This window comes from Dermacentor andersoni, chromosome 4 (genome assembly GCF_023375885.2).
Source record: "Dermacentor andersoni chromosome 4, qqDerAnde1_hic_scaffold, whole genome shotgun sequence".
NCBI classification, from domain to species: Eukaryota; Metazoa; Arthropoda; class Arachnida; order Ixodida; family Ixodidae; genus Dermacentor; species Dermacentor andersoni.
In genome coordinates this window covers 198,855,605-198,868,699 of record NC_092817.1, presented here as the reverse complement: position 1 = coordinate 198,868,699, position 13,095 = coordinate 198,855,605, and the positions used below count along the sequence as shown (strand labels likewise).

Genomic DNA, 13,095 nt, shown 5'->3' with positions numbered 1-13,095 from the left:
TACTGGTAGAGCCAACGTCGAAGTGCAAAAACAATATGCAAGCCGCTAGGCGATTGTACGCGCAGTGACGGTGGTAACCGGTATAAGTAATGGTGCAAAATTTAGTCGCACAAACTGCTAACCGTTTACCTATTACACCCGTATCCAGCTCAGTGACAATCAATAACTTGGCGCATTGCTAGCGCCAAACGTGGGCTGCAGCGGACGCAAATCGTTGCTCTCGTCCTCGTGTTTTATTGCCAGCTCGACTCGGCAGCAACTAACCATAACAAACGGAGCAATCCACGTACACGACGTGTGCCTGTACTATCAACGGAAAGACAGTGCCGCGTACGTGCTGTAGCAATACGTTGCGAATGCACATAGCACGATACAGGTGCAGTCGTAAACATAGCATCCCTGCCATCGGCCATACCATGCTGAATACGCCGGTTCTCGTCCGATCCCCGAAGCTAAGCAGCATTGGGCTCGGTCAGTACTTGGGAGGGAGACCACCTGGGAACACCGAGTGCTGATGGCACCCTTCTTTTTGCATTTTTTTATTGCGTGCTTCTGTGACTTATTTTTTTTTTTTTTACACTCACGTGTGGGTTGTTTTATTTACTGTTACATTCAACTGGCGCAGCCTACTGGTAGAGCCAACGTCGAAGTGCAAAAACAATATGCAAGCCGCCAGGCGATTGTACGCGCAGTGACGGTGGTAACCGGTATAAGTAATGGTGCAAAATTTAGTCGCACAAACTGCTAACCGTTTACCTATTACACCCGTATCCAGCTCAGTGACAATCAATAACTTGCCGCATTGCTAGCGCCAAACGTGGGCTGCAGCGGACGCAAATCGTTGCTCTCGTCCTCTTGTTTTATTGCCAGCTCGACTCGGCAGCGACTAACCATAACAAACGGAGCAATCCACGTACACGACGTGTGCCTGTACTATCAACGGAAAGACAGTGCCGCGTACGTGCTGTAGCAATACGTTGCGAATGCACATAGCACGATACAGGTGCAGTCGTAAACATAGCATCCCTGCCATCGGCCATACCATGCTGAATACGCCGGTTCTCGTCCGATCCCCGAAGCTAAGCAGCATTGGGCTCGGTCAGTACTTGGGAGGGAGACCACCTGGGAACACCGAGTGCTGATGGCACCCTTCTTTTTGCATTTTTTTATTGCGTGCTTCTGTGACTTATTTTTGTTTTTTTTTACACTCACGTGTGGGTTGTTTTATTTACTGTTACATTCAACTGGCGCAGCCTACTGGTAGAGCCAACGTCGAAGTGCAAAAACAATATGCAAGCCGCCAGGCGATTGTACGCGCAGTGACGGTGGTAACCGGTATAAGTAACGGTGCAAAATTTAGTCGCACAAACTGCTAACCGTTTACCTATTACACCCGTATCCAGCTCAGTGACAATCAATAACTTGCCGCATTGCTAGCGCCAAACGTGGGCTGCAGCGGACGCAAATCGTTGCTCTCGTCCTCTTGTTTTATTGCCAGCTCGACTCGGCAGCGACTAACCATAACAAACGGAGCAATCCACGTACACGACGTGTGCCTGTACTATCAACGGAAATACAGTGCCGCGTACGTGCTGTAGCAATACGTTGCGAATGCACATAGCACGATACAGGTGCAGTCGTAAACATAGCATCCCTGCCATCGGCCATACCATGCTGAATACGCCGGTTCTCGTCCGATCCCCGAAGCTAAGCAGCATTGGGCTCGGTCAGTACTTGGGAGGGAGACCACCTGGGAACACCGAGTGCTGATGGCATCCTTCTTTTTCCATTTTTTTATTGCGTGCTTCTGTGACTTATTTTTGTTTTTTTTTACACTCACGTGTGGGTTGTTTTATTTACTGTTACATTCAACTGGCGCAGCCTACAGGTAGAGCCAACGTCGAAGTGCAAAAACAATATGCAAGCCGCCAGGCGATTGTACGCGCAGTGACGGTGGTAACCGGTATAAGTAACGGTGCAAAATTTAGTCGCACAAACTGCTAACCGTTTACCTATTACACCCGTATCCAGCTCAGTGACAATCAATAACTTGCCGCATTGCTAGTGCCAAACGTGGGCTGCAGCGGACGCAAATCGTTGCTCTCGTCCTCGTGTTTTATTGCCAGCTCGACTCGGCAGCAACTAACCATAACAAACGGAGCAATCCACGTACACGACGTGTGCCTGTACTATCAACGGAAAGACAGTGCCGCGTACGTGCTGTAGCAATACGTTGCGAATGCACATAGCACGATACAGGTGCAGTCGTAAACATAGCATCCCTGCCATCGGCCATACCATGCTGAATACGCCGGTTCTCGTCCGATCCCCGAAGCTAAGCAGCATTGGGCTCGGTCAGTACTTGGGAGGGAGACCACCTGGGAACACCGAGTGCTGATGGCACCCTTCTTTTTGCATTTTTTTATTGCGTGCTTCTGTGACTTATTTTTGTTTTTTTTTACACTCACGTGTGGGTTGTTTTATTTACTGTTACATTCAACTGGCGCAGCCTACTGGTAGAGCCAACGTCGAAGTGCAAAAACAATATGCAAGCCGCCAGGCGATTGTACGCGCAGTGACGGTGGTAACCGGTATAAGTAATGGTGCAAAATTTAGTCGCACAAACTGCTAACCGTTTACCTATTACACCCGTATCCAGCTCAGTGACAATCAATAACTTGCCGCATTGCTAGCGCCAAACGTGGGCTGCAGCGGACGCAAATCGTTGCTCTCGTCCTCTTGTTTTATTGCCAGCTCGACTCGGCAGCGACTAACCATAACAAACGGAGCAATCCACGTACACGACGTGTGCCTGTACTATCAACGGAAAGACAGTGCCGCGTACGTGCTGTAGCAATACGTTGCGAATGCACATAGCACGATACAGGTGCAGTCGTAAACATAGCATCCCTGCCATCGGCCATACCATGCTGAATACGCCGGTTCTCGTCCGATCCCCGAAGCTAAGCAGCATTGGGCTCGGTCAGTACTTGGGAGGGAGACCACCTGGGAACACCGAGTGCTGATGGCACCCTTCTTTTTGCATTTTTTTATTGCGTGCTTCTGTGACTTATTTTTGTTTTTTTTTACACTCACGTGTGGGTTGTTTTATTTACTGTTACATTCAACTGGTGCAGCCTACTGGTAGAGCCAACGTCGAAGTGCAAAAACAATATGCAAGCCGCCAGGCGATTGTACGCGCAGTGACGGTGGTAACCGGTATAAGTAACGGTGCAAAATTTAGTCGCACAAACTGCTAACCGTTTACCTATTACACCCGTATCCAGCTCAGTGACAATCAATAACTTGCCGCATTGCTAGCGCCAAACGTGGGCTGCAGCGGACGCAAATCGTTGCTCTCGTCCTCTTGTTTTATTGCCAGCTCGACTCGGCAGCGACTAACCATAACAAACGGAGCAATCCACGTACACGACGTGTGCCTGTACTATCAACGGAAAGACAGTGCCGCGTACGTGCTGTAGCAATACGTTGCGAATGCACATAGCACGATACAGGTGCAGTCGTAAACATAGCATCCCTGCCATCGGCCATACCATGCTGAATACGCCGGTTCTCGTCCGATCCCCGAAGCTAAGCAGCATTGGGCTCGGTCAGTACTTGGGAGGGAGACCACCTGGGAACACCGAGTGCTGATGGCACCCTTGTTTTTGCATTTTTTTATTGCGTGCTTCTGTGACTTATTTTTTTTTTTTTTTTTTACACTCACGTGTGGGTTGTTTTATTTACTGTTACATTCAACTGGCGCAGCCTACTGGTAGAGCCAACGTCGAAGTGCAAAAACAATATGCAAGCCGCCAGGCGATTGTACGCGCAGTGACGGTGGTAACCGGTATAAGTAATGGTGCAAAATTTAGTCGCACAAACTGCTAACCGTTTACCTATTACACCCGTATCCAGCTCAGTGACAATCAATAACTTGCCGCATTGCTAGCGCCAAACGTGGGCTGCAGCGGACGCAAATCGTTGCTCTCGTCCTCTTGTTTTATTGCCAGCTCGACTCGGCAGCGACTAACCATAACAAACGGAGCAATCCACGTACACGACGTGTGCCTGTACTATCAACGGAAAGACAGTGCCGCGTACGTGCTGTAGCAATACGTTGCGAATGCACATAGCACGATACAGGTGCAGTCGTAAACATAGCATCCCTGCCATCGGCCATACCATGCTGAATACGCCGGTTCTCGTCCGATCCCCGAAGCTAAGCAGCATTGGGCTCGGTCAGTACTTGGGAGGGAGACCACCTGGGAACACCGAGTGCTGATGGCACCCTTCTTTTTGCATTTTTTTATTGCGTCCTTCTGTGACTTATTTTTGTTTTTTTTTTACACTCACGTGTGGGTTGTTTTATTTACTGTTACATTCAACTGGCGCAGCCTACTGGTAGAGCCAACGTCGAAGTGCAAAAACAATATGCAAGCCGCCAGGCGATTGTACGCGCAGTGACGGTGGTAACCGGTATAAGTAACGGTGCAAAATTTAGTCGCACAAACTGCTAACCGTTTACCTATTACACCCGTATCCAGCTCAGTGACAATCAATAACTTGCCGCATTGCTAGCGCCAAACGTGGGCTGCAGCGGACGCAAATCGTTGCTCTCGTCCTCTTGTTTTATTGCCAGCTCGACTCGGCAGCGACTAACCATAACAAACGGAGCAATCCACGTACACGACGTGTGCCTGTACTATCAACGGAAAGACAGTGCCGCGTACGTGCTGTAGCAATACGTTGCGAATGCACATAGCACGATACAGGTGCAGTCGTAAACATAGCATCCCTGCCATCGGCCATACCATGCTGAATACGCCGGTTCTCGTCCGATCCCCGAAGCTAAGCAGCATTGGGCTCGGTCAGTACTTGGGAGGGAGACCACCTGGGAACACCGAGTGCTGATGGCACCCTTCTTTTTGCATTTTTTTATTGCGTGCTTCTGTGACTTATTTTTGTTTTTTTTTACACTCACGTGTGGGTTGTTTTATTTACTGTTACATTCAACTGGCGCAGCCTACTGGTAGAGCCAACGTCGAAGTGCAAAAACAATATGCAAGCCGCCAGGCGATTGTACGCGCAGTGACGGTGGTAACCGGTATAAGTAACGGTGCAAAATTTAGTCGCACAAACTGCTAACCGTTTACCTATTACACCCGTATCCAGCTCAGTGACAATCAATAACTTGCCGCATTGCTAGCGCCAAACGTGGGCTGCAGCGGACGCAAATCGTTGCTCTCGTCCTCTTGTTTTATTGCCAGCTCGACTCGGCAGCGACTAACCATAACAAACGGAGCAATCCACGTACACGACGTGTGCCTGTACTATCAACGGAAATACAGTGCCGCGTACGTGCTGTAGCAATACGTTGCGAATGCACATAGCACGATACAGGTGCAGTCGTAAACATAGCATCCCTGCCATCGGCCATACCATGCTGAATACGCCGGTTCTCGTCCGATCCCCGAAGCTAAGCAGCATTGGGCTCGGTCAGTACTTGGGAGGGAGACCACCTGGGAACACCGAGTGCTGATGGCATCCTTCTTTTTCCATTTTTTTATTGCGTGCTTCTGTGACTTATTTTTGTTTTTTTTTACACTCACGTGTGGGTTGTTTTATTTACTGTTACATTCAACTGGCGCAGCCTACAGGTAGAGCCAACGTCGAAGTGCAAAAACAATATGCAAGCCGCCAGGCGATTGTACGCGCAGTGACGGTGGTAACCGGTATAAGTAACGGTGCAAAATTTAGTCGCACAAACTGCTAACCGTTTACCTATTACACCCGTATCCAGCTCAGTGACAATCAATAACTTGCCGCATTGCTAGTGCCAAACGTGGGCTGCAGCGGACGCAAATCGTTGCTCTCGTCCTCGTGTTTTATTGCCAGCTCGACTCGGCAGCAACTAACCATAACAAACGGAGCAATCCACGTACACGACGTGTGCCTGTACTATCAACGGAAAGACAGTGCCGCGTACGTGCTGTAGCAATACGTTGCGAATGCACATAGCACGATACAGGTGCAGTCGTAAACATAGCATCCCTGCCATCGGCCATACCATGCTGAATACGCCGGTTCTCGTCCGATCCCCGAAGCTAAGCAGCATTGGGCTCGGTCAGTACTTGGGAGGGAGACCACCTGGGAACACCGAGTGCTGATGGCACCCTTCTTTTTGCATTTTTTTATTGCGTGCTTCTGTGACTTATTTTTGTTTTTTTTTACACTCACGTGTGGGTTGTTTTATTTACTGTTACATTCAACTGGCGCAGCCTACTGGTAGAGCCAACGTCGAAGTGCAAAAACAATATGCAAGCCGCCAGGCGATTGTACGCGCAGTGACGGTGGTAACCGGTATAAGTAATGGTGCAAAATTTAGTCGCACAAACTGCTAACCGTTTACCTATTACACCCGTATCCAGCTCAGTGACAATCAATAACTTGCCGCATTGCTAGCGCCAAACGTGGGCTGCAGCGGACGCAAATCGTTGCTCTCGTCCTCTTGTTTTATTGCCAGCTCGACTCGGCAGCGACTAACCATAACAAACGGAGCAATCCACGTACACGACGTGTGCCTGTACTATCAACGGAAAGACAGTGCCGCGTACGTGCTGTAGCAATACGTTGCGAATGCACATAGCACGATACAGGTGCAGTCGTAAACATAGCATCCCTGCCATCGGCCATACCATGCTGAATACGCCGGTTCTCGTCCGATCCCCGAAGCTAAGCAGCATTGGGCTCGGTCAGTACTTGGGAGGGAGACCACCTGGGAACACCGAGTGCTGATGGCACCCTTCTTTTTGCATTTTTTTATTGCGTGCTTCTGTGACTTATTTTTGTTTTTTTTTACACTCACGTGTGGGTTGTTTTATTTACTGTTACATTCAACTGGTGCAGCCTACTGGTAGAGCCAACGTCGAAGTGCAAAAACAATATGCAAGCCGCCAGGCGATTGTACGCGCAGTGACGGTGGTAACCGGTATAAGTAACGGTGCAAAATTTAGTCGCACAAACTGCTAACCGTTTACCTATTACACCCGTATCCAGCTCAGTGACAATCAATAACTTGCCGCATTGCTAGCGCCAAACGTGGGCTGCAGCGGACGCAAATCGTTGCTCTCGTCCTCTTGTTTTATTGCCAGCTCGACTCGGCAGCGACTAACCATAACAAACGGAGCAATCCACGTACACGACGTGTGCCTGTACTATCAACGGAAAGACAGTGCCGCGTACGTGCTGTAGCAATACGTTGCGAATGCACATAGCACGATACAGGTGCAGTCGTAAACATAGCATCCCTGCCATCGGCCATACCATGCTGAATACGCCGGTTCTCGTCCGATCCCCGAAGCTAAGCAGCATTGGGCTCGGTCAGTACTTGGGAGGGAGACCACCTGGGAACACCGAGTGCTGATGGCACCCTTGTTTTTGCATTTTTTTATTGCGTGCTTCTGTGACTTATTTTTTTTTTTTTTTTTTACACTCACGTGTGGGTTGTTTTATTTACTGTTACATTCAACTGGCGCAGCCTACTGGTAGAGCCAACGTCGAAGTGCAAAAACAATATGCAAGCCGCCAGGCGATTGTACGCGCAGTGACGGTGGTAACCGGTATAAGTAATGGTGCAAAATTTAGTCGCACAAACTGCTAACCGTTTACCTATTACACCCGTATCCAGCTCAGTGACAATCAATAACTTGCCGCATTGCTAGCGCCAAACGTGGGCTGCAGCGGACGCAAATCGTTGCTCTCGTCCTCTTGTTTTATTGCCAGCTCGACTCGGCAGCGACTAACCATAACAAACGGAGCAATCCACGTACACGACGTGTGCCTGTACTATCAACGGAAAGACAGTGCCGCGTACGTGCTGTAGCAATACGTTGCGAATGCACATAGCACGATACAGGTGCAGTCGTAAACATAGCATCCCTGCCATCGGCCATACCATGCTGAATACGCCGGTTCTCGTCCGATCCCCGAAGCTAAGCAGCATTGGGCTCGGTCAGTACTTGGGAGGGAGACCACCTGGGAACACCGAGTGCTGATGGCACCCTTCTTTTTGCATTTTTTTATTGCGTCCTTCTGTGACTTATTTTTGTTTTTTTTTTACACTCACGTGTGGGTTGTTTTATTTACTGTTACATTCAACTGGCGCAGCCTACTGGTAGAGCCAACGTCGAAGTGCAAAAACAATATGCAAGCCGCCAGGCGATTGTACGCGCAGTGACGGTGGTAACCGGTATAAGTAACGGTGCAAAATTTAGTCGCACAAACTGCTAACCGTTTACCTATTACACCCGTATCCAGCTCAGTGACAATCAATAACTTGCCGCATTGCTAGCGCCAAACGTGGGCTGCAGCGGACGCAAATCGTTGCTCTCGTCCTCTTGTTTTATTGCCAGCTCGACTCGGCAGCGACTAACCATAACAAACGGAGCAATCCACGTACACGACGTGTGCCTGTACTATCAACGGAAAGACAGTGCCGCGTACGTGCTGTAGAAATACGTTGCGAATGCACATAGCACGATACAGGTGCAGTCGTAAACATAGCATCCCTGCCATCGGCCATACCATGCTGAATACGCCGGTTCTCTTCCGATCCCCGAAGCTAAGCAGCATTGGGCTCGGTCAGTACTTGGGAGGGAGACCACCTGGGAACACCGAGTGCTGATGGCACCCTTGTTTTTGCATTTTTTTATTGCGTGCTTCTGTGACTTATTTTTTTTTTTTTTTTACACTCACGTGTGGGTTGTTTTATTTACTGTTACATTCAACTGGCGCAGCCTACTGGTAGAGCCAACGTCGAAGTGCAAAAACAAAATGCAAGCCGCTAGGCGATTGTACGCGCAGTGACGGTGGTAACCGGTATAAGTAATGGTGCAAAATTTAGTCGCACAAACTGCTAACCGTTTACCTATTACACCCGTATCCAGCTCAGTGACAATCAATAACTTGGCGCATTGCTAGCGCCAAACGTGGGCTGCAGCGGACGCAAATCGTTGCTCTCGTCCTCGTGTTTTATTGCCAGCTCGACTCGGCAGCAACTAACCATAACAAACGGAGCAATCCACGTACACGACGTGTGCCTGTACTATCAACGGAAAGACAGTGCCGCGTACGTGCTGTAGCAATACGTTGCGAATGCACATAGCACGATACAGGTGCAGTCGTAAACATAGCATCCCTGCCATCGGCCATACCATGCTGAATACGCCGGTTCTCGTCCGATCCCCGAAGCTAAGCAGCATTGGGCTCGGTCAGTACTTGGGAGGGAGACCACCTGGGAACACCGAGTGCTGATGGCATCCTTCTTTTTGCATTTTTTTATTGCGTGCTTCTGTGACTTATTTTTGTTTTTTTTTACACTCACGTGTGGGTTGTTTTATTTACTGTTACATTCAACTGGCGCAGCCTACAGGTAGAGCCAACGTCGAAGTGCTAAAACAATATGCAAGCCGCCAGGCGATTGTACGCGCAGTGACGGTGGTAACCGGTATAAGTAACGGTGCAAAATTTAGTCGCACAAACTGCTAACCGTTTACCTATTAAACCCGTATCCAGCTCAGTGACAATCAATAACTTGCCGCATTGCTAGTGCCAAACGTGGGCTGCAGCGGACGCAAATCGTTGCTCTCGTCCTCGTGTTTTATTGCCAGCTCGACTCGGCAGCAACTAACCATAACAAACGGAGCAATCCACGTACACGACGTGTGCCTGTACTATCAACGGAAAGACAGTGCCGCGTACGTGCTGTAGCAATACGTTGCGAATGCACATAGCACGATACAGGTGCAGTCGTAAACATAGCATCCCTGCCATCGGCCATACCATGCTGAATACGCCGGTTCTCGTCCGATCCCCGAAGCTAAGCAGCATTGGGCTCGGTCAGTACTTGGGAGGGAGACCACCTGGGAACACCGAGTGCTGATGGCACCCTTCTTTTTGCATTTTTTTATTGCGTGCTTCTGTGACTTATTTTTTTTTTTTTTACACTCACGTGTGGGTTGTTTTATTTACTGTTACATTCAACTGGCGCAGCCTACTGGTAGAGCCAACGTCGAAGTGCAAAAACAATATGCAAGCCGCCAGGCGATTGTACGCGCAGTGACGGTGGTAACCGGTATAAGTAACGGTGCAAAATTTAGTCGCACAAACTGCTAACCGTTTACCTATTACACCCGTATCCAGCTCAGTGACAATCAATAACTTGCCGCATTGCTAGCGCCAAACGTGGGCTGCAGCGGACGCAAATCGTTGCTCTCGTCCTCTTGTTTTATTGCCAGCTCGACTCGGCAGCGACTAACCATAACAAACGGAGCAATCCACGTACACGACGTGTGCCTGTACTATCAACGGAAAGACAGTGCCGCGTACGTGCTGTAGCAATACGTTGCGAATGCACATAGCACGATACAGGTGCAGTCGTAAACATAGCATCCCTGCCATCGGCCATACCATGCTGAATACGCCGGTTCTCGTCCGATCCCCGAAGCTAAGCAGCATTGGGCTCGGTCAGTACTTGGGAGGGAGACCACCTGGGAACACCGAGTGCTGATGGCACCCTTCTTTTTGCATTTTTTTATTGCGTGCTTCTGTGACTTATTTTTTTTTTTTTTACACTCACGTGTGGGTTGTTTTATTTACTGTTACATTCAACTGGCGCAGCCTACTGGTAGAGCCAACGTCGAAGTGCAAAAACAATATGCAAGCCGCCAGGCGATTGTACGCGCAGTGACGGTGGTAACCGGTATAAGTAATGGTGCAAAATTTAGTCGCACAAACTGCTAACCGTTTACCTATTACACCCGTATCCAGCTCAGTGACAATCAATAACTTGCCGCATTGCTAGCGCCAAACGTGGGCTGCAGCGGACGCAAATCGTTGCTCTCGTCCTCTTGTTTTATTGCCAGCTCGACTCGGCAGCGACTAACCATAACAAACGGAGCAATCCACGTACACGACGTGTGCCTGTACTATCAACGGAAATACAGTGCCGCGTACGTGCTGTAGCAATACGTTGCGAATGCACATAGCACGATACAGGTGCAGTCGTAAACATAGCATTCCTGCCATCGGCCATACCATGCTGAATACGCCGGTTCTCGTCCGATCCCCGAAGCTAAGCAGCATTGGGCTCGGTCAGTACTTGGGAGGGAGACCACCTGGGAACACCGAGTGCTGATGGCACCCTTCTTTTTGCATTTTTTTATTGCGTGCTTCTGTGACTTATTTTTGTTTTTTTTACACTCACGTGTGGGTTGTTTTATTTACTGTTACATTCAACTGGCGCAGCCTACTGGTAGAGCCAACGTCGAAGTGCAAAAACAATATGCAAGCCGCCAGGCGATTGTACGCGCAGTGACGGTGGTAACCGGTATAAGTAACGGTGCAAAATTTAGTCGCACAAACTGCTAACCGTTTACCTATTACACCCGTATCCAGCTCAGTGACAATCAATAACTTGCCGCATTGCTAGCGCCAAACGTGGGCTGCAGCGGACGCAAATCGTTGCTCTCGTCCTCGTGTTTTATTGCCAGCTCGACTCGGCAGCAACTAACCATAACAAACGGAGCAATCCACGTACACGACGTGTGCCTGTACTATCAACGGAAAGACAGTGCCGCGTACGTGCTGTAGCAATACGTTGCGAATGCACATAGCACGATACAGGTGCAGTCGTAAACATAGCATCCCTGCCATCGGCCATACCATGCTGAATACGCCGGTTCTCGTCCGATCCCCGAAGCTAAGCAGCATTGGGCTCGGTCAGTACTTGGGAGGGAGACCACCTGGGAACACCGAGTGCTGATGGCACCCTTCTTTTTGCATTTTTTTATTGCGTGCTTCTGTGACTTATTTTTTTTTTTTTTACACTCACGTGTGGGTTGTTTTATTTACTGTTACATTCAACTGGCGCAGCCTACTGGTAGAGCCAACGTCGAAGTGCAAAAACAATATGCAAGCCGCCAGGCGATTGTACGCGCAGTGACGGTGGTAACCGGTATAAGTAATGGTGCAAAATTTAGTCGCACAAACTGCTAACCGTTTACCTATTACACCCGTATCCAGCTCAGTGACAATCAATAACTTGCCGCATTGCTAGCGCCAAACGTGGGCTGCAGCGGACGCAAATCGTTGCTCTCGTCCTCTTGTTTTATTGCCAGCTCGACTCGGCAGCGACTAACCATAACAAACGGAGCAATCCACGTACACGACGTGTGCCTGTACTATCAACGGAAAGACAGTGCCGCGTACGTGCTGTAGCAATACGTTGCGAATGCACATAGCACGATACAGGTGCAGTCGTAAACATAGCATCCCTGCCATCGGCCATACCATGCTGAATACGCCGGTTCTCGTCCGATCCCCGAAGCTAAGCAGCATTGGGCTCGGTCAGTACTTGGGAGGGAGACCACCTGGGAACACCGAGTGCTGATGGCACCCTTCTTTTTGCATTTTTTTATTGCGTGCTTCTGTGACTTATTTTTGTTTTTTTTTACACTCACGTGTGGGTTGTTTTATTTACTGTTACATTCAACTGGCGCAGCCTACTGGTAGAGCCAACGTCGAAGTGCAAAAACAATATGCAAGCCGCCAGGCGATTGTACGCGCAGTGACGGCGGTAACCGGTATAAGTAACGGTGCAAAATTTAGTCGCACAAACTGCTAACCGTTTACCTATTACACCCGTATCCAGCTCAGTGACAATCAATAACTTGCCGCATTGCTAGCGCCAAACGTGGGCTGCAGCGGACGCAAATCGTTGCTCTCGTCCTCTTGTTTTATTGCCAGCTCGACTCGGCAGCGACTAACCATAACAAACGGAGCAATCCACGTACACGACGTGTGCCTGTACTATCAACGGAAAGACAGTGCCGCGTACGTGCTGTAGAAATACGTTGCGAATGCACATAGCACGATACAGGTGCAGTCGTAAACATAGCATCCCTGCCATCGGCCATACCATGCTGAATACGCCGGTTCTCTTCCGATCCCCGAAGCTAAGCAGCATTGGGCTCGGTCAGTACTTGGGAGGGAGACCACCTGGGAACACCGAGTGCTGATGGCACCCTTGTTTTT

General features: G+C 49.3%; 21 non-coding genes across 21 annotated transcripts; all 21 read left to right on the top strand.

Moving 5' to 3' along the window:
* Positions 1–401: 401 nt before the first annotated feature.
* Positions 402–520, top strand: LOC126520030 (5S ribosomal RNA). Its single transcript, XR_007596798.1, has one exon. It is a non-coding gene; the product is annotated as a 5S ribosomal RNA (ribosomal RNA).
* Positions 521–1,028: 508 nt separating this feature from the next.
* Positions 1,029–1,147, top strand: LOC126520031 (5S ribosomal RNA). Its single transcript, XR_007596799.1, has one exon. It is a non-coding gene; the product is annotated as a 5S ribosomal RNA (ribosomal RNA).
* Positions 1,148–1,656: 509 nt separating this feature from the next.
* On the top strand, positions 1,657–1,775 carry LOC126520032 (5S ribosomal RNA). Its single transcript, XR_007596800.1, has one exon. It is a non-coding gene; the product is annotated as a 5S ribosomal RNA (ribosomal RNA).
* Positions 1,776–2,284: 509 nt separating this feature from the next.
* On the top strand, positions 2,285–2,403 carry LOC126520033 (5S ribosomal RNA). Its single transcript, XR_007596801.1, has one exon. It is a non-coding gene; the product is annotated as a 5S ribosomal RNA (ribosomal RNA).
* A 509-nt stretch (positions 2,404–2,912) lies between these two features.
* Positions 2,913–3,031, top strand: LOC126520035 (5S ribosomal RNA). The gene has a single exon (XR_007596802.1). It is a non-coding gene; the product is annotated as a 5S ribosomal RNA (ribosomal RNA).
* A 509-nt stretch (positions 3,032–3,540) lies between these two features.
* On the top strand, positions 3,541–3,659 carry LOC126520036 (5S ribosomal RNA). The gene has a single exon (XR_007596803.1). It is a non-coding gene; the product is annotated as a 5S ribosomal RNA (ribosomal RNA).
* A 512-nt stretch (positions 3,660–4,171) lies between these two features.
* On the top strand, positions 4,172–4,290 carry LOC126520037 (5S ribosomal RNA). Its single transcript, XR_007596804.1, has one exon. It is a non-coding gene; the product is annotated as a 5S ribosomal RNA (ribosomal RNA).
* A 510-nt stretch (positions 4,291–4,800) lies between these two features.
* Positions 4,801–4,919, top strand: LOC126520038 (5S ribosomal RNA). Its single transcript, XR_007596805.1, has one exon. It is a non-coding gene; the product is annotated as a 5S ribosomal RNA (ribosomal RNA).
* Positions 4,920–5,428: 509 nt separating this feature from the next.
* Positions 5,429–5,547, top strand: LOC126520039 (5S ribosomal RNA). The gene has a single exon (XR_007596806.1). It is a non-coding gene; the product is annotated as a 5S ribosomal RNA (ribosomal RNA).
* Positions 5,548–6,056: 509 nt separating this feature from the next.
* Positions 6,057–6,175, top strand: LOC126520040 (5S ribosomal RNA). Its single transcript, XR_007596808.1, has one exon. It is a non-coding gene; the product is annotated as a 5S ribosomal RNA (ribosomal RNA).
* Positions 6,176–6,684: 509 nt separating this feature from the next.
* LOC126520042 (5S ribosomal RNA) lies at positions 6,685–6,803 on the top strand. Its single transcript, XR_007596810.1, has one exon. It is a non-coding gene; the product is annotated as a 5S ribosomal RNA (ribosomal RNA).
* A 509-nt stretch (positions 6,804–7,312) lies between these two features.
* LOC126520043 (5S ribosomal RNA) lies at positions 7,313–7,431 on the top strand. Its single transcript, XR_007596811.1, has one exon. It is a non-coding gene; the product is annotated as a 5S ribosomal RNA (ribosomal RNA).
* A 512-nt stretch (positions 7,432–7,943) lies between these two features.
* On the top strand, positions 7,944–8,062 carry LOC126520044 (5S ribosomal RNA). Its single transcript, XR_007596812.1, has one exon. It is a non-coding gene; the product is annotated as a 5S ribosomal RNA (ribosomal RNA).
* A 510-nt stretch (positions 8,063–8,572) lies between these two features.
* Positions 8,573–8,691, top strand: LOC126519998 (5S ribosomal RNA). The gene has a single exon (XR_007596772.1). It is a non-coding gene; the product is annotated as a 5S ribosomal RNA (ribosomal RNA).
* A 510-nt stretch (positions 8,692–9,201) lies between these two features.
* Positions 9,202–9,320, top strand: LOC126520046 (5S ribosomal RNA). The gene has a single exon (XR_007596813.1). It is a non-coding gene; the product is annotated as a 5S ribosomal RNA (ribosomal RNA).
* A 509-nt stretch (positions 9,321–9,829) lies between these two features.
* Positions 9,830–9,948, top strand: LOC126520047 (5S ribosomal RNA). Its single transcript, XR_007596814.1, has one exon. It is a non-coding gene; the product is annotated as a 5S ribosomal RNA (ribosomal RNA).
* Positions 9,949–10,456: 508 nt separating this feature from the next.
* Positions 10,457–10,575, top strand: LOC126520048 (5S ribosomal RNA). Its single transcript, XR_007596815.1, has one exon. It is a non-coding gene; the product is annotated as a 5S ribosomal RNA (ribosomal RNA).
* A 508-nt stretch (positions 10,576–11,083) lies between these two features.
* LOC126520049 (5S ribosomal RNA) lies at positions 11,084–11,202 on the top strand. The gene has a single exon (XR_007596816.1). It is a non-coding gene; the product is annotated as a 5S ribosomal RNA (ribosomal RNA).
* A 508-nt stretch (positions 11,203–11,710) lies between these two features.
* LOC126520050 (5S ribosomal RNA) lies at positions 11,711–11,829 on the top strand. The gene has a single exon (XR_007596817.1). It is a non-coding gene; the product is annotated as a 5S ribosomal RNA (ribosomal RNA).
* Positions 11,830–12,337: 508 nt separating this feature from the next.
* On the top strand, positions 12,338–12,456 carry LOC126520051 (5S ribosomal RNA). Its single transcript, XR_007596818.1, has one exon. It is a non-coding gene; the product is annotated as a 5S ribosomal RNA (ribosomal RNA).
* Positions 12,457–12,965: 509 nt separating this feature from the next.
* LOC126519999 (5S ribosomal RNA) lies at positions 12,966–13,084 on the top strand. Its single transcript, XR_007596773.1, has one exon. It is a non-coding gene; the product is annotated as a 5S ribosomal RNA (ribosomal RNA).
* Positions 13,085–13,095: the final 11 nt, after the last annotated feature.